This window comes from Pygocentrus nattereri, chromosome 2 (genome assembly GCF_015220715.1).
Source record: "Pygocentrus nattereri isolate fPygNat1 chromosome 2, fPygNat1.pri, whole genome shotgun sequence".
Classification (NCBI taxonomy): domain Eukaryota; kingdom Metazoa; phylum Chordata; class Actinopteri; order Characiformes; family Serrasalmidae; genus Pygocentrus; species Pygocentrus nattereri.
The window spans coordinates 39199113-39224723 of NC_051212.1; the positions used below are offsets into that span (position 1 = coordinate 39199113).

The 25611-nt window shown below is 37.2% G+C and overlaps 1 long non-coding RNA gene across 1 annotated transcript; it reads left to right on the forward strand.

Annotated features, from left to right (window-relative positions):
- Positions 1-10132: 10132 nt before the first annotated feature.
- Positions 10133-24144, forward strand: LOC119264681. The gene is made up of 2 exons (XR_005131156.1): positions 10133-10303; positions 23464-24144. It is a non-coding gene; the product is annotated as an uncharacterized LOC119264681 (long non-coding RNA).
- Positions 24145-25611: the final 1467 nt, after the last annotated feature.

Below are 25611 nucleotides of genomic sequence, written 5' to 3' on the forward strand. Positions count from 1 at the left end.
GGGTTGAGAAATGTTTTGGAGATGTTTTTACGGAAAAGAGTTGTCTGACTTGTTAGCAAGGTTAGCCTCGCTCCAGTGCTCATTTAAAGAAGCAATATTTGGACACCAAACATGTCTTTGCTCATTAACTACATCTGGGGTTTGTTTTTTTTTTTTTTTGCCAAACCGTTCCTTTAAAGACTGCTGTAAAATACTCGATTGAATTCGTGTGATTTTCCCCCAAAATTTACCACCTTATATTTCCTATTGTTTATTAATGATCCACATTGGCACCATAAAAATATTCTGTCTAATATGACTACAAGACTACAAGGCTAATGACATGTGTGACTGTTTTACCCTTTTGGTCTTGTATGTCTGTTATTTGTTTCTGAGCACCAGCAAAGTTGTGCACTGATGTATGAGGTAAGGTGAGTTGAGGTGAGAAGCTGAAATGCATTTATTCCTAAGATCAGATAAGTGTGCCTGAAACAAATGTAGTGATGAACTCCTGCTTTTGTTTTATCAGACCTCATTATGTATTTCTAATTTCTTGTGTTGTGGACTAGGCTACAGAGCAGGCTAACTGCTGTTTGCTAGTTTTTAGAACAGTTCTATTATGAACTACTGTGAAGTTGCTGAAGCATTTCTCTTATTTTTATTCAAGTACACAGGTATGTTGTGGTCATGTTTTAATGAAAGGAATGTTGAATGTAGAATGCACTGATAGTTTTTTGAAGCTAATGCCAGTGCCATAAAAACACACTTGCTACTCATATATAACTGACACTATGTGATCATAGCCATTGTTGTATGTTGCAGTGAATGTGTTATACTTTCATTTTCTTTAAATGTGTAACATGTAACATTTTATTTATGTTTAATACACTAAAATGTAAATGTAAAATGCAAATAGGCTGAAAAATGGAACAAGTGGGGCACCCCTACTAATATTTAAAAACAGTTTATACGACCATTGATTTTCATTGTAAATGTATTGTAAAAATAATGCTTTTTAACTTAAAAAAAGAAACGGATAAACTTAGAGCTAAAATTTGAAGTTCTTTGAATTAATATGAACAGAACAATAATCTGTGTACAGTTCATTCCAGAACGTTGCATCTTTTGAGCAAGAAGTCAATGAACATCCCTCACGTCTTTACCACTGAATTTAATTCTGTGCATGGCTTGACGAACGTGCTGAGTGTCTATAATGCAATCAAGAAGAGTAAGATTTGACCGAGACAGTGGGTTGTTCATTTTCTGTCAAGTTATCTGCCTTGAGGTTTGGTCTGCACTTTTGAAATGTGATGAATTATGGGTATTAAGTTGATTATAAGTTCATTCTCAATGCTGTGCAGCTTTCTTATTTGAGAATCTGTAAAATCTATTTGGAATATATGGCTCTGTTTATGATTTTGGACACATGTAAAATCCTCACAGCTTATTTAGTGTCTTTCTAATTACTTAAACTTTCCAAAATGATGTAAGCAAAGGGACTAACTAGTGTTCTTGTCCTACTAAAACCTCTACAGTTTACACATGTTGCAAACTTGTATAAACATGCAACTCGTATAAACATGCAACTTGTGCATGCTGCTTTTTGCTGTGCTCACTTAGTTTAAAAGACTATTGATTAATACAGGAGGATTTTTAGCATCATTTGTATCATCAATCCTCACATGACACTATAAGACTAGTTTAAACATATATTTTCTTTGAGCAGTAAACTGAATACATAAAGTCATTTTTATAAAAGCAAAGTTGAGGCGGTAGGTAAAATGCAGATAAAAACAAAAGAAGTAATTTATAAATCTTTGACCTGCATTCGAACAAAAACAGTACAAAGACAAGATTTGTAATGTTAAACAATCAACTTCACTGTTTTTTGTAAATATTCACTCATTCAGGAAATTGATGCCTGCAACAAGTTCCAATGTCAAATGTCAAAAATTGTCAAACATGTCACATGTCAGTTGCATCCATGGTTCTGGCAGCTGTTGAAAGGTGATGTAACACAGTGGTAAATATGTTCCTTTCCCAGCTTTGTTGGAATGTGTTGCAGACCATGAAATGAGCATATTGTGGCATCAGCAAAGATAAATTGTGGGAAACATAGTGCTTTAAGTGAATGCTCTTTTATTGAACACAACAGCAAGGGAGAAGTGCAGCTTGGCTGAGCTACAGCTAAGATGGCAGGCAGGTCACTTGTAGCCATACACTTTCTCCTGGCGATTGGCATTAACACGGCTCATAGCACAGAACAGAAAAGCACAGACAACACATATGTACGTAATTAAGCTAACAACAACAACTTACACATTAAATCTCTCCTACTGTGAACGTGGTGCAACAGCAAACAAAATTACAGGCATAATTGCTTGCAAAGTGGGGAAGAACAATTTATAATGGTGATTGTGCTTCGGCCCCCCCATGAGCAGATTAATCTGATGTTTGCAAGTACATTGAAAAAGTATCGAACGAGATCTCAGTCATTACTTGGAAAAAAGTAATTGTTACAAGGTTACATTGACTTATAATAAAAGTATGTTTTATCCTTCTCCTGTAAAGTTAGCATATTGGAGATAGAATGCTTTGTTGATATGTATCGTTGCTGTCAGAATAAAACCTCATATCTCCAAAATGCTAAATTTACAGGAGAAAGAAAAAACATACTTTAGTTTGTTAAGTCAATGGAGCCAGACTTAGTTTTCAAGTCATTTTGAGGCCACTTCATTTGGTCCATTCATCATATAAATATATATATTTTTTTGTCCTCCAATATTTTTAATTCAGCAAATAACAGCAATATAGCTTTTCTCGGTAGAGGATGTGTTCAGAAAAACAGGGAAATTGACCTGAGTGCATAAACTTTTGCATATGACTGTATATTTTGTTAGAGGATGTATAAATAGCAACAAGAAAGCAAGACAGAAAAAAAAAGAAACATTGCGTTTGACTGTGCCATTATTTCATTTCTCCAGGCATTCCCTGTTTAATCACTGGCATTGTGACACCTGTCAACACAAAGCCTCATGACCAGAGATGAAATGAATAAAATCCGTGGGAAGTAGGTTCTCCAAGACTCTTCCGGTCTCTACATTGCTGCCTTACAGTACTCCAAACAACAATGCCTCCTTGTTGAGCTCTACTGTAATCTATCCGCGAGGGTCGAGCTCATTGGAGGACTGACAATACCCTGAAAGTGAAAACGTGTGCGTCTGAACAAGAAAACAACGGCACACGTTTTAGTGAGATTGCTGAGAGAGATTATTGTGAATGGCCTTTCTTAATTGGTGCAGCCCAGCGAACCGCCGTGAGGGGGATGTCAAAGCAGACGCTCTGGCTAAGGCCGCTGATGCTTTCCTTGGCCTAAATAACAAGTAAACAGCATGTACAATTCTGATCACGCTGCCAACTGGCAGACTACATCAGAGCAACACTAATGTTCCCTATTCAGTGGAAATTAGAGAGAACACGTGACCATGTGTCTGATTTCGCCACTGTTACTCGGCTCTAAAGTTACCCACTTCATCTCTCTCTCTCTCTCTCTCTCTCTCTCTCTCTCTCTCTTTATCACTGCTTCAAAGCAGATGCCTGCACATTTCCAACTAATTTCTAATTGGAAACAGGATCAATTTTATGACCCATGCGGCCACCAGAAGTGCCTGCATTTTGGGTCGGAGGATAATTTGCTGATCAGCTGTGTTTCAAAAAGAACATTATAAAAAGCCAAGCTGTCACTGAAGCTGGCTTCATGAAATTGCCTCTATATTCTACATATGCACAGACAGAGAAATGGATTCCATTTGTGTGCTAGCTTTGTGGTAAAATAGCATACTAGCAGTGCAGTGGACTGATGAACAAAAGATGTTTGTGCATTGTTATTAGAGACGTCATACTGATATTGATGGGTATCAGTCCTGGCACAAAATATAAGCAGAAATATTGGATCAGACATCAGATGGAGAAGGAATCTGATCCAATCCTGTAACAAATTGCTGTTGTCGGGAGAAAACCTTGTATCGCCAAAATGATAACTTTAAATGAAAAGGAAAAAACCTACTCTACTTTTAATGTAAGTCAATGGAACCCAGTCATTTTGGGCCAGCAAAAACTTCTAATTGAAACAAAAATTGAGATAAGAGGTTTTCTCCTGACAACAGCAAAATGTAGGCTGAAATAGCACTCATTCACATTGCGTGGTCTGATGTTGTTAGCTGATAGTTTGAGCATGATAGTCTACTCTTAGACACTAATTTGGAATAAAGATCCCCTTTTAAATCTTAGTTGAACTTGCACAACGTATTGTTAAAAAAGCTGTAATCAAGAAGTGCAACAGTCATGAATTGTTATACCTGATTTTGGAGTCTATAAAGCTAAATTGGCATGTATGTATGTATGTATGTATTTACCTATCTACCTATTTATTTAAACATGTAAAGCTCACACTGTGTGGACTAAAAAAACACATAAAACACACCAGCACCAGCAATAACATATCACATTAAGTAGCATTTAAAATTCTTAGACAAAAATATGTTGCCTATTGAAATAATGTTGAATAATCAAATTGTTTTAAGTTTATTTACAAGATTGCAAGTGCATGAAATCTGATGTGTTGTGCATTCTAGAGAGACACCCACTGAACAAGTCTAATAAATGTCAGTTTGAATAAATGTCAGACAGGTATTGTGAGTTTTGCTGAATCATGGCAAATTAATTTCTTTTAATTAATTTTTCTTTTCCTCTCCTGCAAATTGTTCATTACAATAAGAGGCTGTTTAGCAGAATAAGATAACATTTTGGAGACAACATTGGCTTGTTGATTTTTTTTGTTGTTGTTGATTACTGTTTATCTGCATTTAACATATGAATTTAACATATTAGGGAAAACATCAAATGTAACATGAAAAAGTTATTGCCCGTATTGAGTTTTCATGCTTTTATTTGTTATATGTTAAATATGTTGAAAAAAAAAAAAAAAAAGTTATGCACTAAATTAAGCAGAAAAATGTCATATTTAAGTGTGTTCTCTGCAAAGGAAGTGTTAACATATTTTCACTTAGAAACTCAAGAAAATATGTAATTTGACCAGGAGTGTTTAAACATGTACATTTCACATTACATGACTTACATTGGATAGCCTTTGGAAGTTGCAGTTACCATCACTATGAACAAATACATGCTGTCATTCAAACAAAATTGTCACTTGCAGTTTATTGAGACAAGCAGAGAAATTCTGTTGAACATGTGAATGGTTGGACAATGTGTTAGCTTTTCACTATGATAATCAACAAAACATGTAATTGACTGGATTATAAAAATTTAAGTATAAAATTTACTGCCTGCAGTTTCTCCAGTAATTTTTCATTTTTAACGTTTTTTTAATGTACAACTTGTATATGCTCTAATATTCACCCAAACCTGTCTGAGGACCCTGAGTTTTACTTGACTATGTAGAATAACGTAAAGATGTATGCAAATATGACAAATCTATCTAGAAAACTTTTGTTAGCAAATGCTTGAACATTTAGATATGGTTAAGAGAACAATCATGATACAGCGACATATGACTGATTATCAATCACACCATGAACTCAACACCACATTACAGCAGTTACTGCACTTGTGCCAGTCATTAAGACTACAAAGATGGTAGCGATCAAATATCTATTAATTATAACATTGCAGGACAAACTAGTTAAATGAAAAACAAAGCACCACCATAATATAACACTTATATTCAAATGTGTAAAACACATTCAAAGATCTGTGGTAAGAAAAGCATGTTAAAACAAAAAGCAATAAAAAAATAGAAGGAAATGAACAAAAACAAACAAAACCTGAGGATGCGCCAACCCTATCACTGGAATATTATAAGATAAGCTGCTAAAGGCTGCACAAAGTATTGATTACCTTCCCATTGTGCTCTGCAAACAACAGCTAATTACTTTAAAATACAAAATTAAAATTGTATTGACAAGAAGCTTGGCCCAGTCCTTCCAGAATGCTCATTTCAAAGCAATCTGCTGTATTTACGGAACTTTACATCAGTTCTTACAGTGCAGAGGTGTGCAAATTTTGCATATAACTGTATAGCATAGCATATCAGCAGCCTGAGCTTATCTGACTCATATAACTGCCACACTGATCAGCCCAAATCAATTCAATTGCTTGTTTGCAGCAAAAAATTGCTGATTCCAATTTTGTGTGATTCCAATTATGCACCCCTACCCGTTACTATGCAAACGCTATGGAAACTAAATCAATCACTTTGTATGGCTAGTGAAACAGCTCTGAGGTTGTATAGTGGGAATAAGCATAGCATGGCCCATCAACTGACATTTGAACAAAGAGAACTGTTGTCTGAGCAGTTCTTCCCAGCACAGACCAAGTGACAGGCTCAATTGCCCTCCTACGCAGGGTGGGGTCTGCCGTACGGCATGACTCACTCACAAACACTCTCTCTCTCTTTCTCTCTCTCTCTCTCTCTCTCTCTCTCTCTCTCTCTCTCTCCCCTCTCTCTCATTCACGTGGGCCTTTGCACATAAATACAAACGGAAACACACAGTGCCGCACACACATACAGTCTCACACACGTGCACACACACACACCCTGTTTCCTTTGCACTGGATTTCCTTTTCACAGGGAGTTACAGGTGAAAGTGTTTTGTATGGGTCTGCCTGTCTGGCTGTCTGATAGGGAGGGCAAACTTTGTTTTCACTCGCTGGCCGGGCAACCGTCCAGACTAAATAAATGCTTTTATAGTTTGGTTCTAGAACACTCCTTTGTCAGGCAGGCCTCTTGGGGGCTTTTGTGAGGGGCCGTTAAAAATGTCATGTCCTCTTGCCCAGGCAAATTGCAGTTTCATTATGTCTAAAATATAGAATACACACAGAGAAGATCCAAAATGGTTTCAGTGCATTTTCCTCAAGCATTATTTTTAAGTTTATTCAATACACACTCCTTTGTTCAAGTTTGGAAAGGTTATTGTTTGCAACAATAGGTCAGAGACCACCTTTCTTTGTTTAATTCCCAGTCAAAAAGATTCAGGAAGCATATATTTAACAGAAAATTACACAGAAGCCTCAACAACTAAATATAACATCATAATTGTCAATATTTCGTGTCCAGCTTCCATTCTATTCCAAGAGACTTGCTTTTCCAGGAGACTCGATATTTTTCCACACCCCCAAATTTCAGTGTAAGAAGTTCATTGCATTTTTTGCTTCTCACAATCCAAGTTATCTTAAACATATTCAGTGATGTTGAGGTCTGGACTCTGAGGTGGTCATTCCATTGTTCTGAGAAAACCAGCAGCTTCTTTGTTTGACTTGCAGACCTGTTCTTGTTTTTCATTTTCTCAGTAAGAGCTTCTTGACAGATACACATTTTTCAGACCCATAGTGATGAGATATCCTGTCACAGGTGTCTCTCTCTCTCTCTCAAAAATGAAAGCTTACTGTTTATCTGATGGTGACAGTTTTAGTGGTCTACCAGGTCTTGCATGGTTGTTAGGAGTTTCATTTTCTGAACTAAATTTTTTGGAAACTCCTGTTTTTGCCTTACCTTAAACAAGTGGATTATTTTATATGTAATCCCAGAAAAATCTCCTGAAAAATGAATAATTTATGGGTTTAATTTGAAAACTCATGACATTTGCACAGTATGATACAATGCTGTTGTGGGATTTTTAATGCCTCTTGGGGGATGCATGTTACAAACTATGGTACATGTACTCCAAGGCATAATTGATAAACAATATTAATTTCCATTTAACTTCATTTAATCAGCCATCCGCACAACTGTACACTTTTCCAATACGTGCAACACAAACATCTTTCAGCACATGGCAAATTTGTGCTCTGATACTTTATATTTTACTCCTATGTTATAAAAGGCTGTATTAGACAACAAAGTGTTTCACTCTGGCCCCTTCTGAGCACTGCACATTCAGAAAAAACTAACAGTTAATTTTGATTATTGTGCACTGTTGCGTGTGTGAACGAAGTGAGTATCCTTTACTAACAGTTGTTAAGCCTTGTGCGATGCTTTGTAGGTGTGTACTTGAGTTAGTTTGCACTCACACTGTAAGAGCATAATAGAGTATAAAATGAGCTCAATGTTTATTTGCACGCTCACCGTGATTCTTCAGATGTATTGTTTGTCTACTGTTTATCTGGGTCTTCTGCATCCGATGACACCCTAAATTCTGGAGTGACTTAGTACATAAACATTATTTATTTGTTAAGTATTATTAATTTTAAGGTAAACAATAACAAAATTGTCTGTTGTACATTGTCAAAAAAGGTACTGTATAAGTACACTTTTGTTTACCAAGGTACAAGTAATGCAAATGCACCGTTAAAGGTACAGTAAAGGTCATAAGGCTTATTGTGTTTCCTAGCTGAAGATCGTGAAGACATACCTTTAAAAGTACCACCCCAATGTACAATGTATTTTAGTGTACTCTTATAAAAGATGCCTCTTCAAGGATTCTTTAGTTAAGGAAATGGTACTATAAAGAACCATTTTCTGCCTAAATGTTTTTTTGCATGGTGAAATGGATCTTTGAGTGTGTTGTGCATGGTTCAACATGGGACCAAAAAGCATTCTTCTATTGTTAAAAGCTTGACAGTGTAATGTAAGAAGAATACACACACACACACACACACACACACACACACACACACACACACACACATATATATATATATATATATATATATATATATCAATGTTCTAATTCTATTAGACTTCATTTCCACACTGCCTCATATTTCAAAAGTGGAGATCAAATCAAAAATCATAGGGCAGATAACTTTTATTATGAAAGTTATTAGAAACTACTTTAAATAGATAATTAGAGCAGATTGTTTGTAATTTCATTAACAAACCCAAGGTGGAGCAAAGGAATTAAACATCTAAAATACCTTTATGTGTCTGCTTCATTTCATTTATATCAACATTTTCTAAATTCCATTATGAATATGAAAAGTGATTCCAAACTTTTGAACAGTAGTGTATATTTCAGTTTAGTTGAAGGCTTTTGGATATGATCAGCATTAGAGAGTGGGTATCATTTAACGTGTCTATCAGCTGAGCCGAGCCATCACCGTGGCCCAAATCCATCATGGACATCCTGGATCAAATTTCAGAGCTAGTGGCCAGTGATTGAGAGTGATTGGATTAATTCAATAACGTAACGGCCAGTTGCCTGGCAACGTGCACTGTTATGCAGTAAACAGAGCAGTCGTCAAACACCAGCTCTCTGCCCGTGCGTGCGTTTTCCAATGCTAGTCCCTCTCTCTTGATAAGGAACCATGATTTAAGGCAGAATAATTGGGACTCGAGATAATACTGGCTTGGGCCTGGACATTAGCACAATACAGTGGGCTTTGGTGTGAGAGGCAATATAACACTGCTCTAATTATATGATCCACCCACAGACTTCCGTTTAACATTCAGTCATAACATGACTAGTGGGTGTATTCCATGAATGTGGTAAAATCCTAAGGACAGCGAGCAATAGAACTGCTGCAAGACCTTGTGTAGTTTCACAACATAACAATGCTGTCTGATTTTGTATAGAAGAGTCTGTATGCCTCTTTAGTCTTCAGTTAAATTAAATGGGATCTGAAGGCTTTGAATCCAACCTAATAATCATACTCAGCTCAAACCCAGGCAAAAGCATATATAGACATGCAAAGTCCACACTTACACAAATAAATCATTTCGCATTCAAACTCTAGATGAAGGCCCTGCACTTCCTTCAAAGGTCCCATCACACCTACAACCTCCTTTACTCCAGAGCTCATTCTCTAATTCAAATAAACATCCTGCAAAGGACCAACAGCGTAATTCTGTTTCATTTCTTTTTTTCTCTCTTTTTTCCAAACTCCAGCCTCCTGTGTGCTCTTTGAGGCCTGTGCCGAGGCTGAAAGCACAAGCTTCCTCCTCTCTCTCTCTCTCTCTTTCTCTCTCTCTCTCTAGCTCTCTCTCTCTCTCTCTCTCTCTCTCTCTCTCTGGTGTTATTTAAGGAAAAAGGCGGCCTCTCCCCTCCTCTCACTGCCCTGGGATGGGTGTGGTTTTTTCGCGAAGACAAACTTCTGAATGATGTGTGCCTGCAGATTCAGTCCCCGAGCCGTTCTAGAGGAGGAGCGTCTAGGCCTGCGCTCACAGTGGAGTTAAAAAAGCTTTGGCTCTTCTCGCAACGGAGCACCGTGGGCCCCCTCACACTGGACACAGAGGTGGTCTAGGCCCAGGGGACCCAACTGAGGCTCAAGACCTCTTAGAGCACAGAACTTCTGGAGTGTTTGTGTGAGTAAAAGTGTTGGTTGTTTTATGTTTGTTTGTTTTTAATTGGTTCTTTTTGAGCGTATGAACCTGGTTGAAGGCTGGGAAAGCGTTCTGCTGTGGAGAACAGTCAGATTCATTGTAAAACACAGGCCATCCAGTGACTTTTCAGCTGGTGTCCTTTATTAAATGGACAATTATGATGAATAGAGTTCAAGCCTTTTGAAATGTAATTTTTTTATTAGAAACTAGTGATGCTTAAGTATGTTCATATATAGAACATTGAAATGCATTTAAAAAATGATGAAAACAAAGTTTTTAGTATTACCATTACTATGTTTTTGCTTTCAGTTTTTAAAGTAGTTTGCTAACAACACCTAAATAGTTAGTGGTTGAGTGAAATAGAAAGAAAAGGCACTTGTGTTGTGCTGTTTATTGGGTACTAAATATTCTTGAATATATTTTTGTATCTCTCAGAACACAAATAGGTTTTATTATTCATGTACCATCCAAATGATACATTTCTCATCATTACCAAGAACAATGCTGGGTTAAGTAACAATAACTAACATTTATTTGTACATATAGTCATGGTAAAAATGAACATGGTAGATTGGCTACTTATGAAACGGACCATTTGGAATTAACCATACGCCTAACCCTCATAATGCCAGGAAAAGGCCGATTAGGCATGAAGTTGCACTGCAATCACAGTTTTAAATGTGCTTTAATGAGGAACTAAAATGAATTTCATTTAATAGACAATGAATGACTTGTTGGAATGCATTAATTAGCTTGAAAGTTGGTGCTCACTATGCTGTGGTCAACTAATGCACTAATGGGTTTCTATAACTTTGCTAAACAAAAAGGAGCAAAGGAATAAGAGCCATGTCTGCAAATAGGATGGCCAGAGTGAGGTTGAGCGCAGTGCTGTGACTGAGCATGAAAAAGAAACAAACGTGGCTCAAAATGTCTCCCATTGGCAGCAGCCCTAGATCTTTTTTACGTTTGCCGCACAGAACCATTTGCTGGGAAGAATCTGTGTTGCTCTCTTTGTAGGAGGTGGAGAAAGTGAGGAAATAAACAAGCGTCAGTTCATTCAGAAAGGTGCAGAGTGGGAAAGAGAGTGGAGAATGGGCTTCAGAGAATTTGCTTGAGTCCTGGCAGAAGAAGAGGAAGTAAGCCATCTTTTCCACCTGACATTGCTGACGGGATTAGAACAACACTGAGGCTGAGGCTCCTTGCGCAGGGCCTGTACAGCACAAGCACGCTGGATTCACTCACCTACCTCACCCACTAGCCTGCTATGAAAGCCCACCACAATCCTAAAACCTTGATTCTCTTAACTCACTTAATATGGTCATTAAGCTTGTGTTCAAAAAGCAAGACTGCTACAGCTTAAAAAAGTGTCCACTGACATGCGTAACAGAGCGATTTAAAGTGTGAAACTTAATTTTACTGCTTTAGTGCGTGAAGATATTACAGGCTTTCATTTTTTCAACCTTAATGCACAGATTGTTTAAGACGGTAGACTGCTGTCTCTTATGATTGAACAGTATTAAATAGACAATTGCATTTTTTTACAGTGTCATTTAAAAACGCATCTAGTACTAAATGCTGCAAAGAAATTCTGTAATTCTGTATTTTCCATTTAAACCTGGAAATAAACAGCAGAAATTTTACAATTTTGAATAATTTGAAACAAAAAGTTAAGTAAAATAAAGAAGAAATTTTCTAAATTCTGCATCAAGTCTAGGTTGCTATTCAAATGTGCAAGCAAATGTGCGTCATGTTACCATGTTGAGGACTTTGCACAAAAGGGTCAGGTTTTTGGGGTCCTTTTTTCAATTAAGGCACATATTCAGGTGGATTTGATCTACTCATCCGAGGCTTTTTTTGGAATGTGGCTCAAGTGCATGCTGTCATTAAAGCAATAGGGGGGAACATATAATATGTACTAAGAAATTCTGAAATTCTTGTAAACTTCATGTAAAATTCAAAGTTTCTACTTTTCATTTAAATTGTTTTACTGATAATAGCTTTTTTATTGAAAATCTTTCACTAATAGTCTTAGACTTTTTCCATCCCACTTTTAATTCTTTAGCTACATTTACTTTATTTACTTGGATTAAATAATCTATTCACTGTCTATCCAAAAAACCTAAAATGGTAACTACAGGACAAAAATCTTTTTTCTTTATAGATAGATAGATAGATAGATAGATAGATAGATAGATAGATAGATAGATAGATAGATAGATAGATAGATAGATAGAAATGTACTAAGAGCACGGTATGGGCAGTTTTACAGAGGGAATTTGCATTTTGTTGCTACAGATGAATTGTATTGCAAATGGACACTCTGGGACTTAATGGCTGGTGTGTGTGAGTGGCTGGGCGGAAATGACTGTGCAAAACAGACAAACAAATTAAGTCAGAGGGGAAGGGGAGATGACATCATAACATCCATATCAGAGCAAATCATGGGCTGATTTAGAGCTGCAGACATTAATAGTTTCCAATGTGAAATGACCGTCCAGAAGAAGAAAAACAGGAGAAGATGACAAAGAGAAGCAAGAAGAAAACAAAGGAAACAAAGAAGTCAAAGAAGGAGATGATAAAGAAGTAAGAAATACTATATTTCATTTGTTTACCACAATGATACATCCACTCTGTAATATAAAGTACACTAAAGTAAATGCTTGTAGTCAAAGCACACAGGAATTCTGGATTTCAAGTGTCTGTCTGGTATTCTGAACATCAGAGTTAAAAAAAAATGGAAAAAGACTGGACATTATAGGCCAAGCAGCATTGGAATAATGCATCCAAAGTCTCAGATGTCATCAATGCTATAACCTCCATATTTCTCAGAAGCTAAATCTTTCCACATTTGTTGACTTGAATAAGCTGTGAAAGCCAAAAAGAGGGCAGGAGACAGAAATCGAGGCAGGCTCCAAGTGAAAAGCGATAAAATGAAGATGAAAGAGTGAACCGTGTGCAAGGACCTGGTGTGAGAGGTTTTGTTCTCCTCTACTTGTTTACAGGAAGTGCACTGAGGTCCAACAGATGGGCACATTCATGGCGAGCGACTTTATTGCATTTTTCCAGGCCCAATAAAGCACCAAAATTTCTCCCCACCTTCAGTTCACTGTGGGAAAGAAGGGCTCCAGCTACTTGTCTGACGGGCAGGCGGCCACGAGTGTGTGCACCAGGTTAATTGGAAGAAATTGCTGCCGTTTTATTAACGAGGATTCCAGCGCGCAAAAGGAAGAACAGAGGATGTTAAAGAAAGAGAAAGAGGAGGAAAAATGTCCTTAACAGGGTGTGTGAATCAAGAATAGTCAATTTACTGTTCAGTCCAGTCACTCAATGAGACCCGTTCTGGTGAAAGTAGCAAAGTTCTTTAATATGCAGTTAGATCCAGTTTTAGTTGCAAGTGCTTTATATAACAGACATCATTCTAAAGAAACTTACTGAAGGAAACACTGGCAGAAAAAACTCCCTAAGAATTGCTGAAGAACCTCTGAGAAGCATCAAGACTCAAAAGAGAAACCCGTCCTTCTCTGGGCTACAACAGCTAGTGGAAATATGATAGAATTATTAGAACAACTGAACTCAAGACCTCAAACCAAGCTTCAATATTGGGACTGCTCTCTGATGCAGTGCTATTTCAACCCTTGAAGAAAACTGAAAACAAATTGGGCCTTTTTACCTTGTTAGTATATGTCCCTGGTGAGCACAATTAAAAAAATTCTAGCTTCCCTGTAATCTGTGTAAGTGTGATGACTTTTGCCCATGACTAAAATAACATCTGAGTTTTGATTACACCACTGTGCACCAGCGAGGAGAAAATAATGTTAACTAATGAAATCGCATTTCACCACCCACTCTCAGCACCACCATCTGTATTCAAGCTCTCTCAGATACCTTCCCTAATGTTTCACATATATGTCATGATATAGAAATGAATTTAGTTTTCTGATTCACATTGAACTGAATGCTGAGTTAAAAAAAAGCTGCTGAGCCTGCTTTTTATTAAACCTTTCTCCTTAATAATGGAGTTTCTCAATGCTGCTTACATTTATTTTAACACAAAAAACATGCTAATGTCTTAGGCAATGATGAAAATTGTTTAAAACTATGTTAATTATGTTTTGGGCTGTAAATACTCTGTTTAACATTAGAATGAACTCAAACAAACAAATACAGTGAAGTGTAAACATACATAAAACAAGAATTTCTTGTTTTTACAGGAGTGGTTAATTTTGTAGTTAGAAGAACACAGTTGGAAGGTCACAGGTCTGGTTGCTGACTTCTTGTTACACTCCAGTCACTGCATAGATGTGATCCATTTGTTCAGGAGTGCCTGATTTAATTTAATGAAGAATTAATTAGCCAAAAGCAGGATTTGGATGGTAACTGTAAATACTAGACTTCCTCAAGGAACATTTTGGAAATGGTTAAGCTAACACACACATATTAAATCCCAATGTATTTTTTTTTATTTGTTTTTATTCTAGTCTTAGCAGGAACGTGGGAAGTGGGGGTACAGAACTCCCAAAGTTCTTTATTTTCAAATAAGATTTTAACTAATTTGAACATAGTAAAGACTTAGTAAAGACAAGTTTTAAAGTAGAGTTTGTATTTTTATGTTTTAGTCATATATTTTAAAAGCCTGCAGTAGCAATGCACTGTTTACATTAACTCTGTATTTTCATTACAGCAAGCCAAATCGTTTCCCTCACCCAGTGCTGGTCACTCTGAGTGCGCATAGCTAAAACACATGCAAGTTGAGGTGCAAAGAGAGCAATTGTATGCCGAGCTGTATGTCATTTCTGAACCCCAAAGCAGCCCAATATAAACGTAAAAATGTAATGGTGTTCCATGCTTTGAATGCATTCTTTTTTATTAACCTTTATATCTCCCGCTTGGTGTGCATTCGAGTGTGTGGCTGCAGGTGTAACACAATTGGTTTACACGCCACACATCATCAACCTGATTAGACGTCTTTCAACTCATTTGCATAAAGTTCATCCAGAAAGTCAGAGCAGAGAAATCAGGCTGTGCATCAGCAATCAGTCAGTTATGTGTGTATATTGTCATCTCTCCCCAAATAAAGACAGGTTCAGTTTGATGCAAAATGTATATGTTGCTTACAATTTCAGCACCCATGACTTCTTGTGCCCCTAAATCTTACAGTACTGTATAAAAAACAAAATTTAGCCAAGCCAAAGAATTTTTTTAATTTGTTTGTATGAAAAATAAGAATAGGAACATACTTCACACTTCAGTCCCCTTAAATTAGCATTGTGATGAAATCAATTCATAATAAGACTTTATCAGTGTGAATTATCATCTTAATGTGTGCGCTTGCTTGCTTAGAGTCTGTCATAGTGCATCCAACAATAAAAGCAGCTTCATGTTTCTTTTACATAGAAAACACACTAGCATAGAGAAAGCTTCAGTTCCACCTGGACCACATGGACATGCACACAGCCTGAGCAGATTTGAAAGAGCCAGCGGGGACAAAGCCAAAAACCCCTGAATGAATTACCTACGAGACTTTAGGTTAGATAGGGTTAAGGGTCTGTTTAGGCTCAAGCGGTCTGAGCCTGGTTATATTCAACCTCTCACTGTTTCCTCCCACTGTACTTTTTAACATCTTCAGCATGTCTCTGCACTGCGTAGTAAATAATTTTCAGTCTCATTCTGCTTCCCGATTAAGCTCCTTGGGCTAAAGGCCTGTTAGACATTTACTGAAAGGAGTAGTTTGGCGGACACAGTTCGTCCTAGCTGTAATTGCTTTTTTTATGTGGTCCTTTTGGAGAAAAACATGAACCATCCGAGAAGGAGAGAAGTTGCGTCAAATCTGTGTACCTTAGAGGAAATTATTCCATTTCTTATGATTACCTGTTTGACTGAAGGTCCACTGGTACTGAACTCATGCAACACGACATACTGCACTGTATATGTAATTATACTGTATGTAATTATGAATACTTACAGTAACGTTTGATAACAGGGTGTAAACCCCTCAGATCACTCGTTTTCCCTATGTTTACTGGCATTCATCATTGTGCTGTGGGTCTAGAATATACCACACATCACATTGTTTGCAGGTTGTGTACAGTAAATAAAAAGCCTATATAGTATAACATCTTTAATACCAAAATTGTTTCAATTCTTTCTTTGTAGAAATGACATTAATATACCTAACTGCAAAATAAAATCTTTATGGTAATATACAATCCTGGACAGGAGCCCTCTAGACACAACGGATATCATGCACTGATTATTTCCAGAATACGTTTGTTATAATTGGGCTTGGAACCACATGTAAAGGAGAGACGTTTCAGTAACAACATTTATGCCTGTAACTCAAGACGAAGTTGACTGCGGTCTAAAATGAACTTTCTGTCCTAGCATGCCCTTTGCGTGTGTGCATGTGAGAGTGTGTGAGGCTGTTAGTATTACATGAGCGTGTGTGTGTATATGCGGGTGTTTTTATCCTTATTCTGGATGAAAACAACAACAAGGATTGACAAAATGACCCTGATTTTGTAAAGCATTTTTTTTTACAAAAGTTACATGACCATTCAAAAGTTTGGATGAAACCAACTTTGTTATAGGTACTGCACATGTATAAAAAGACTAACATCATGCATGTACTCCAAGGCCTAATAGATTTCAAGTAATTTGGAAAGTAATTTGAAAGAAGAAAACAGGTGAAATTACATAATGACTGAGAACGTTGTGAAATCAACATCTAGACTCCTTCATATTTGAAACATGATCAAATATCAGGCAGAGAACCTAAATGGCTATAAATAATTACAGCATAATTTATATTTTAATAACTTTTTGAGCTTCCTAAAAAACTTTTGGGAAGATTCTGTGGTCTAACTTAAGAATTTAGTCAAACCTTGGTGAAAGACATGCTTTCTGTGGATGTAAGTGAGTACTGTTGTCATCATATCTTCATCGGGATAATGTTCATTTTGCATTTAAGACCTTAACATCAAGACCAACCTTATTTGACTCTGTGCTTGTGACACATTGTAATACATAAAGATGTATGATGTGGTCTGAAAATCTTCCTTGAAATTCAACCCAGCACCTCTGACTCATAGCAACTTTCAGTTTTAACAAAAGACTTACATAATGCAGCTTGACAAGTGACTCCAAACTTTTGAATGATAGTGTAGTTTTTATTCAAACTTTCCTCTTGCTTGCAAATGATGAAGTTAGGTTTGGGATCAGAGAAAACTTTTGACATACATATATCATCACTGTCATAAAGTCTTTTATCTCCAAGATCGTAAATTTACAATAAAATTCTGTTCCTGTTCTGTTGTTCAGAGACTGCCCTTCATGTAGGTCTTTTTTCCTCCAAACAGTCAGTAAGTACAAGCTATTTATTACTAGGCATCAGGAAAAAAAAGCAAAAAAAAATGGAAGCCTCCACAACTAAATACAATATCTGTTTTTCAGTGTCCACGCTTTGCCTTTATTGCAGCTTCCATATTTTTCAGGAGGCTTACTTTCAGGTTTTTAAAGAAATCTGCAAAGTATTTTTCCCACACCTCGAAAGTTGCTCAGAAGCTGGTTGCATTTCTGCTCCTCACAATTCAAGTAATCCCAAACACATTCAGTGATGTTGAGGTCTGGACTCTGGGGTGGACAGTCCATTGTTCTGAGAACACCAGCAGCTTCTGCTCTCTCAAAGATAGAATCTTTAAATACTTTTTTTCTGATGGTGACAGTTTTGGTGGTCTGCTAGGTCTTGCAAGGTTATCATGAGTCCCATTTTCTCTATATCTTTTGTTTTGTGTTTTTTTTTTTTAAACTCCAGTTTTGGAAACTCCTGTTTTTCCTTTGACTTTCTTTTTCCTTAAGCAGACAAAATGTCTTATAACTATTTTCCTGAAACAATATCTCCTGAAAAATTGATAGCTTATACTTAAGGCAATTTTGATTGCAAATTACATAAATCGTGGGTGGTCTCTGACTTTGGCACAGTGCTTTACTTAAGCATAATTGATAGGTGTTAATGCGTGTGTGTGTCACAGTGTGGTAAGAAGCTGTAGGCTGTGCAGGGCTGGTGACTGGGCCCTGCTGTGTGCCTCTTTCAAACTCTCCCTGCTTGGCTTTGAACTGAGATTATCAGTGTGTGTGTCTGCGTCACGGCTCCGTCCCCTCCCCGCCCCAGGCCCTTTTCCCCATTGCACCGGGCACACACACTCAGCTTTATCTCTGCCATCAAGCCGGGAAGCCCGCCCTCACACTTCCCATCATGCACTGCCTTCCTTTGTCCACTCAAGTGCTTCCTCTATGCCAGGACCAGGCAGTGGCGTCAGAGTAGCCAGACCAATCCCGAGCATCCAGCGGGTCTGTCCTGCAGCCTGTCTAGCCAGAACAACTAACACAGGCTGTGAAAATCATGTGTAGACATGGAGGGGGGCTGGCAGCACTTCAGACTCTCATTAGACGCCCTGTGATTTTGAGCCTGGGCAATGAGAGCGTCACTCTCCAGCAAAGCAGAAATATGAGGTGCCAGCACTGTTCTCAATTGCTGGAAATTTTAGGGCATGCTACTACAGCTGAAAACAAGTGAAATATAGTTGGGAGAATAAAAATACAATGGAATGGGTCAAGTGAAGAGGAGTGAAACATTTCATGTTGCTGCTCGTTCCTTCAGCTCTGCCCAAAATTGGACACTTTAGCAAAGAACTTCACTCAGTGTCTTATTTCGCAGACGTCATTAATAACACCAGTGCAGTAGTTCAAAGATTGAAGACAAGTGAGCAGCACAGAAAATCCTGAAAGATTACTCAAGATATTCACCAACACCAAGTAAATTCATTTGTAATTCATTTATTAAGACAAGCCAAAAGTTTAAATGTCCTAAAATAATCACTACTGCAAAAAAAATGAAACCAACATATATGCATAAAATATACAGGTGTAACTAATTACTCATAATGAAATCAGTAGCTTAAATAAAAGGCTAGAGAAAAAGAAGCCAACAGAGTAAAATTATCTCCAATTATCTAAACAAATATCTAGAAAGCATTTGACGCAGAACCCAGATGTGACTAACCACTAATCATAAAATCAAAGCAGAAAAAGCTGGTAAAAAAAAACAAGCTAAATTTGAAAATTATCTAAAATGTTTAGATGTAAATAAAATTACTTAAGCAGTTCACTTCATAGTTAATATGTGCAAATTGTCCAGATGTGACTGACTGCTCATCATAAAAATCAAAGAAGAAAAAGAGCTGGAGAAAAACAAGCCAACAGTGAAAATCAGTCAAAATATTCACAACTACAAATCAAATTAAATGAAATATTTCATTAAACATTTGCCATAAACATAATAGTTTATATGCATAAAACATGGTCCTAGAATGCATGTGATTGTACTGCATTGTTTGCTTCAGTGAAATTATTTATTTATTTCTTTACCTTTTTTATGAGAGCATCGTCTGTACCTAAGTGTTAAAGCCATGCATTAAAATAATTGCCCTCTCTGAGTGATCTCTAAAGCTGCTCTCCCTGATGTGAGCTTTGAAATCGAATACTCCTATTCTAAATTCAGTACTAAGAAATGGACTTTTAAGAGCCAGATAATCAAGAGAAGATGTACCACCCATATTTCTGTTCTGCCTTTCTTTACCAAGCCATATAACTTAATAATGAGTAGTGTTGCATTCACCCATTCATTCTGTTTTTATGAATTGCTCAAGCCTAAACAGTATACACAGAGATAATAGGTACAATTTACATCATAATATACAATAATAGATAGGATGTAATAAGACATTAGCCTAACCGTTGGTCCCTGTAAAGTACATACTGTTGCTATGGTGATAATGCATTAGAAAGGAGAGCCTATTAGAATAGATTTGTTTAGGAAAGATGTATGCGTTAATTTGCATTTTTTTCTTATGGAAAGTCATTATCTAAAGGGATCTTTTTCTACATAGGTCTTTTCCAAACTCGTTCAGACATTTGCAGTACATCTCCAGGCGTGTACAGACTGGATCAGATAAGTGTGGCGAGGGTTTTTTTTTTGTCATCTTCAAGGCTTCAAATAAGTAGCACTGTACAGTCTTTTCTGCAGCAGTTCAAATGATGCGTGTACTAAGCTGTCAGGCAACATAGATGAAATTCAGCAAACTAACGCTTCCAGCTACTGCATGACTGAGCTCAAAGCTCATTAACTTTTTAATGATAATGCCCTCAGTGTTGTGGCTGGTGACCTATGCCTGATTGACAGATGGGACAATTAAACTGTTCTGTAAATGGCGTCTAATAATGACATCTTTCCCAATAATTTAACACATAATTTGTTAGCAAGGGTCAGATGGGGTAAAACGAAATTCAGCCCATTAAAATATGGAGGTCTTTATTTTTTCTGTGCTTATATTGAATAGTGTGCCTTAAATGTGCTCTCAAAAAACAAAAACCCACAAAGGCTAGTTATTATCTGTGAACATTGGTCATATTGAAGATGTGAAGCACAGAATGCTGAAGTGTTTGAGTTGAATAAAACTAGTTAATTTAGGTTGGACTGTCAAACTATTTTTAAATTGCATTAACTCCTTACACCTTGTCCTGATCCCAGATCTTCTATTATATGTCCCTATTTCATGCAAAGTAATAGGGGTAGTATGGAAAAAGGATTTCCTTTAATGTTTTGTAGTAAAGGAGCTTGAGGTACACTGTAAAAAAGGTCTCATCAGATCAACTTATAAAAATTACTTCATGTGGCAATTGAACTATTTTATTCAACTTAAATAAATACTTTGCATAAATGGCTCTTTCAATGAAAGTTGAATTCAACTAGTTGAAATGCTTGTTACCACATGAAATAATTTTATAAGTAGATGTGATCAGCCACTTTTTATAGTGCAGTAACAAAAACAGCCTGTTAGAATCTAAGAAACACATGGTAAATGATCATATAAAAGTAAATTGTGACCGTATTTGATACATAAAACCACACATTTGTGTATTTGTGTATATTGGGGTAAAAAATAAAATACAAGAAAAATAGATATGAACATTTTAAGATCAGAAAAGGTATAAAATGTCCCCCTTTGCCCTGGAAAATTAATATAGTACCTTAGAAACCCACATTTTATTACACATTTCTGTAACCTAAGATTAGCTCAACCAGTTTGCATTGGAGTTTCTGTAGTTTCTGAATAAAAAGCTGTATTATTTAAAAAACCTGGGATTTTAAGAGGATAAGATGCACAATTTGACCTTAAGGATCATGTTGTACCTTTGAGGGTACATTTACATTTTTTCATACTTTTGGGTGACAGAGATTTACATTCACCATGCTTTTTTCTGACAGTGTAGTACAGGACACAGGAAGATTCTTGTTTATCATGGACTGATAATTCCTGCTCACAGCATTTCATTGAGTTGTTATAAACATCTGTGTTTGCTTATTTGTCCAGCCAATGGTAATGGAGCAGTTGACTTTGGCTTTGCAAGTGAGGTAACAGCCAATGTGAGAATTAGGGCACTTGTTTTGTCCCTATCATTTATTGCATTACCTGTGTATGCATGGTCTGATAGCCCATCACCTAGCTTAACCCTTTAATATCCCAGAAGAAAAATTTTGAGAGAATGAAAACTACAAAAAAGCCTCCAACACTGTTTCATTAAATCTATCTATATTTTATTTGTATACTGTTGTGCACCCTGCTGCCACTTTGACTCTTCCGTCCTTCCAGTCTTAAATCCAGTGAGTTACAGCTGGGTCCTCCTGACAAAAGCTCTTCCTAAAAGAGCATCTACCTAAACACACCTAAGCTGCCTTCAAAAGGCTTTCTCATTTGAATCTAACTGACTAAAGACGATATTTCTGAAAATATAAAATATTACTTGATTCACTTGCATAAGGACGGGCACAGTTTAAGGAAAATAAGTGAAAAAACTATATAGAGACAATTGGACTCAAAAAAACTATACAAGACCAAAGTCCACAGGTGTCTGTGCCCATCCTTCTGCTGTTACTAAGAAAAGGAGATTGACAAAAATACAAATGTGCACGCTGAATCTGGACCAGGCATGTGGAGTAAGGTTTTATGGATTGATTACTCTAAATTCATAATTGAGATAATAGCAGAAACTACAACCAACTCCTAAAACTAAACTTTGGAGGTATTTTTGTCCTGGCACAAAAATGGATAATGTGTACATAATGGACGTTTTGACTGGAAATTGACTTGAATTTGTAGCGTGTTCTCTGACTTTTGCACAGAACTGTATACACAACTAGGCAGACGTTTAGGTTAGGTTTCCTTTGTTTAACTGACTGTTTTACTGATTGTAGGACAAAAATGCCATTTAGTGAAGACATCAAACTTAGAAATAACACATATGAAATTATGGGCAGTGACCATAAAAAGATGCTAGTTCATTTTTGCCTTGACACACTCTTCATGTGAAGCCACCTGGAATGCTTTTCCAACACACCTGAAGTTGTCCCACACATGCTGAGACCTTGTTGGCTGCCAAAATATTTTTTTTTATTTAAAAGACTCATTGTGGCAATTAATTATGTAGTGAAGGTGGACATGGAGATGGTTGGTGTAAAAGTAGAGGAGGCAGTGGATAGGGCAAGATGGAGGCAGCTGATCCACTGTGGCGACCCCTAAAGGGAGCAGCTGAAAGAAGAAGATTGTGGCAATTAATTCATACACTTGCATTGCCTGTACTATTTTATTTGTACAAGTAAAAACTTTTAAACCACTTAAGGGTACGCCTGTAGATAAAAAATCAGGTGTGTCCAAACTGTTGCCTGATAGTGTATTTATAGCAGAAAGGTGTTCTTTTCTCCTTCAGCCAGTGAGCTTATGAGCTAGTTATCTATAATGTTAAAGCCAGTATATTGCCTTACAGGTGTTAAAAATGAAAGTCAATATTTGTCAGATGTACATAGATGAGCACAATGTTATCTGTCTCATATAAGTAGCCCTGCTCTTATAGCGCTCAGATATTAATACACCTTGAAACTCCAATGACTTCATATGTGAAAGAAGGCTTGCTCTTAGGCCTCTAATTATTTGTGAGACATGCCACGAAGTTTACTTTCAGGGCCTGTGAAAAAAATTATTTTCTGCTGCGTTCATGTCTCATAAAAGGTCTCTGCTCTATGTTTTTAGATCCCTTCCATCTGGACAGAGGACATCTGGCAAGAAAACCTCTCAAAAGCTACTTATTGTGAGTTGTTGTGAAAAAAAGATGCTATGTGTCCTTTGTAAAAGTAAGTTTGTTCCAGTGTTTTTCTGAGCAGCATTCACCATATGATACTAAAACACCTCTCAGCTCCATGTCCTCGCTTTTCTTTTAAGTGTATTTGGAGGGTGAAAGCCGCCATTTGCATTTGCTGCAGACTGGAGTACCCTCCAGGCTCTCAACATGGCCTGTAACACAATTACGCTCTGGCTGCAGCCGCTCTGATGGGAGACAACTACAGCTAAACATCTCCACATGCACTCAAGGGCAAAGGCAAACTTCAGATGAGGCTTACGCTGGTATTATGAGTCATGTTGTGTTGCAACAGCTTGAACGAAGTATGGCAAATATTACAGCAGACCTGTCTGAAACGTGAGCTCCATTACTTAGCCATTGCAGCATCCTTGCCAGTTCTCTGCTTTGGTTCAATACTGATTGATAGTTTTTGCATGAATGATTCACACATCCATGGTTTGTAATATTATTGATTAAGTGAGAGGGCTCTCATCAACACAGCATGCAGAACCAGTGTTTGGACACACTTATTGCAAGCTGCTTGTGAAGAAAAGTAAATGACTGTTAATAAATTAAAGCTGAGGAGTGTTTTATAGCAAGTGCACGTAAACTTTCTTCTGTGATCAGCCAAATCATGTGAACAAGGAGCCAATCATATGACACAATACACACATAAGGCTTTTTTAAAAGGATAATATTGTGCCCTCAAAAGAGAATTCCACTTTTTTTTTCCTCAGAATTTCTATATAACTACATTGGTTTACATAGATAACTATAATTGGTGACTTGCAGAACCTATAGTCTATACTGCATAAAGATGCCAAAAAATGTTCCTTGGAATGATAAAATAGATGAACCACTTTTGGTTCACTATAGAGGTGTATCCTAACCCTGGCCCTGCACATTTTAATGCTCTCCCTACTTTTCAACATTGCCACAAAGTTAAAAGGTTAAAATATAAAGAAATTAATTCAGAGCGGTTTAGTGTGAAATCCTCCACACTAAAGAAGCTTACCAAGTCTGAATTGTTCACATTGGTGGTGATAGGGGCCAGGCATCTAAAATGTTTAATAACCCAAATCCTGTCTCACAGGAAGTCTTTATTCTAGGGCAAAATAATCTTCAAATAATGCTTATTTTTGCAGACTGACCATTGTTTTACTATAAACATTACACATACATTATATTACTATCAGCATTGCATCAGCATTACAGTCACTCATTTTACTGCTAAATAAAATTTCTAGATTTGTTGTGGTTCTTATCACCACCATTGCACAGAAATCTGAATCAGTTTCTTTCTCTACAGTGCACCATTTCACACCACACCAATCTGAATGACCTTGTTTCCATCTCATTGTTTAAGATATGCAGAAATCTTGCATAATCAAATTGGTTAGTGCTTGTGCAGGACACAGGAAATTTCTTTTTTTTATTCCCTTGTCAACACACAGCATGCAAAACCCGGGTAGTGAGAGCAATGGTGAGTGTACGGACACACATGCTCACACATGCTGTCACTCGAGACCCGTCCTGTCAGAAGGTCATGCAAATAGAGGACACTAAGGCTCCATTGAATGCATGTTTTCTCAGGTGAGCCTCAGCAAATCAACTGTGTGAGTAGTGTGTGAAAGATGAGATGGTGTGATGTGCATTTAGCAAGGTTTAGTGCTTGTGTGTGTGTGTGGGTCTGCAGATGTGAAATTAATGGGTGATGACTGACCATGACTAGAGTGCGAACAAGCGCTGTCAAACCTCTCTATCTTCTATTTCTTCACTGGGGCAGTTGGAGGGATTCCTGGCAGAGTGATTTGGGACTATAGCAAAAAAATCACATTGCCAGGGATTTCCAACCAGCTGCAGGCCATTCACTTCAATGGGTAGCTTCACCACATTTACCTTTACCCTGCTTCAAGCCTTCTGGACAAAGCAGGAAGGCCCTGGATCAGCCCCTGTCCCACAGGAAAACCTCACAGATTGTAACGATGTCCCTCCTGCCCTGCCCCAAAGCTGAGTAAGCTCCTCCATAACCGAGTACTCTGACAGCTGTTCCAGTGAAC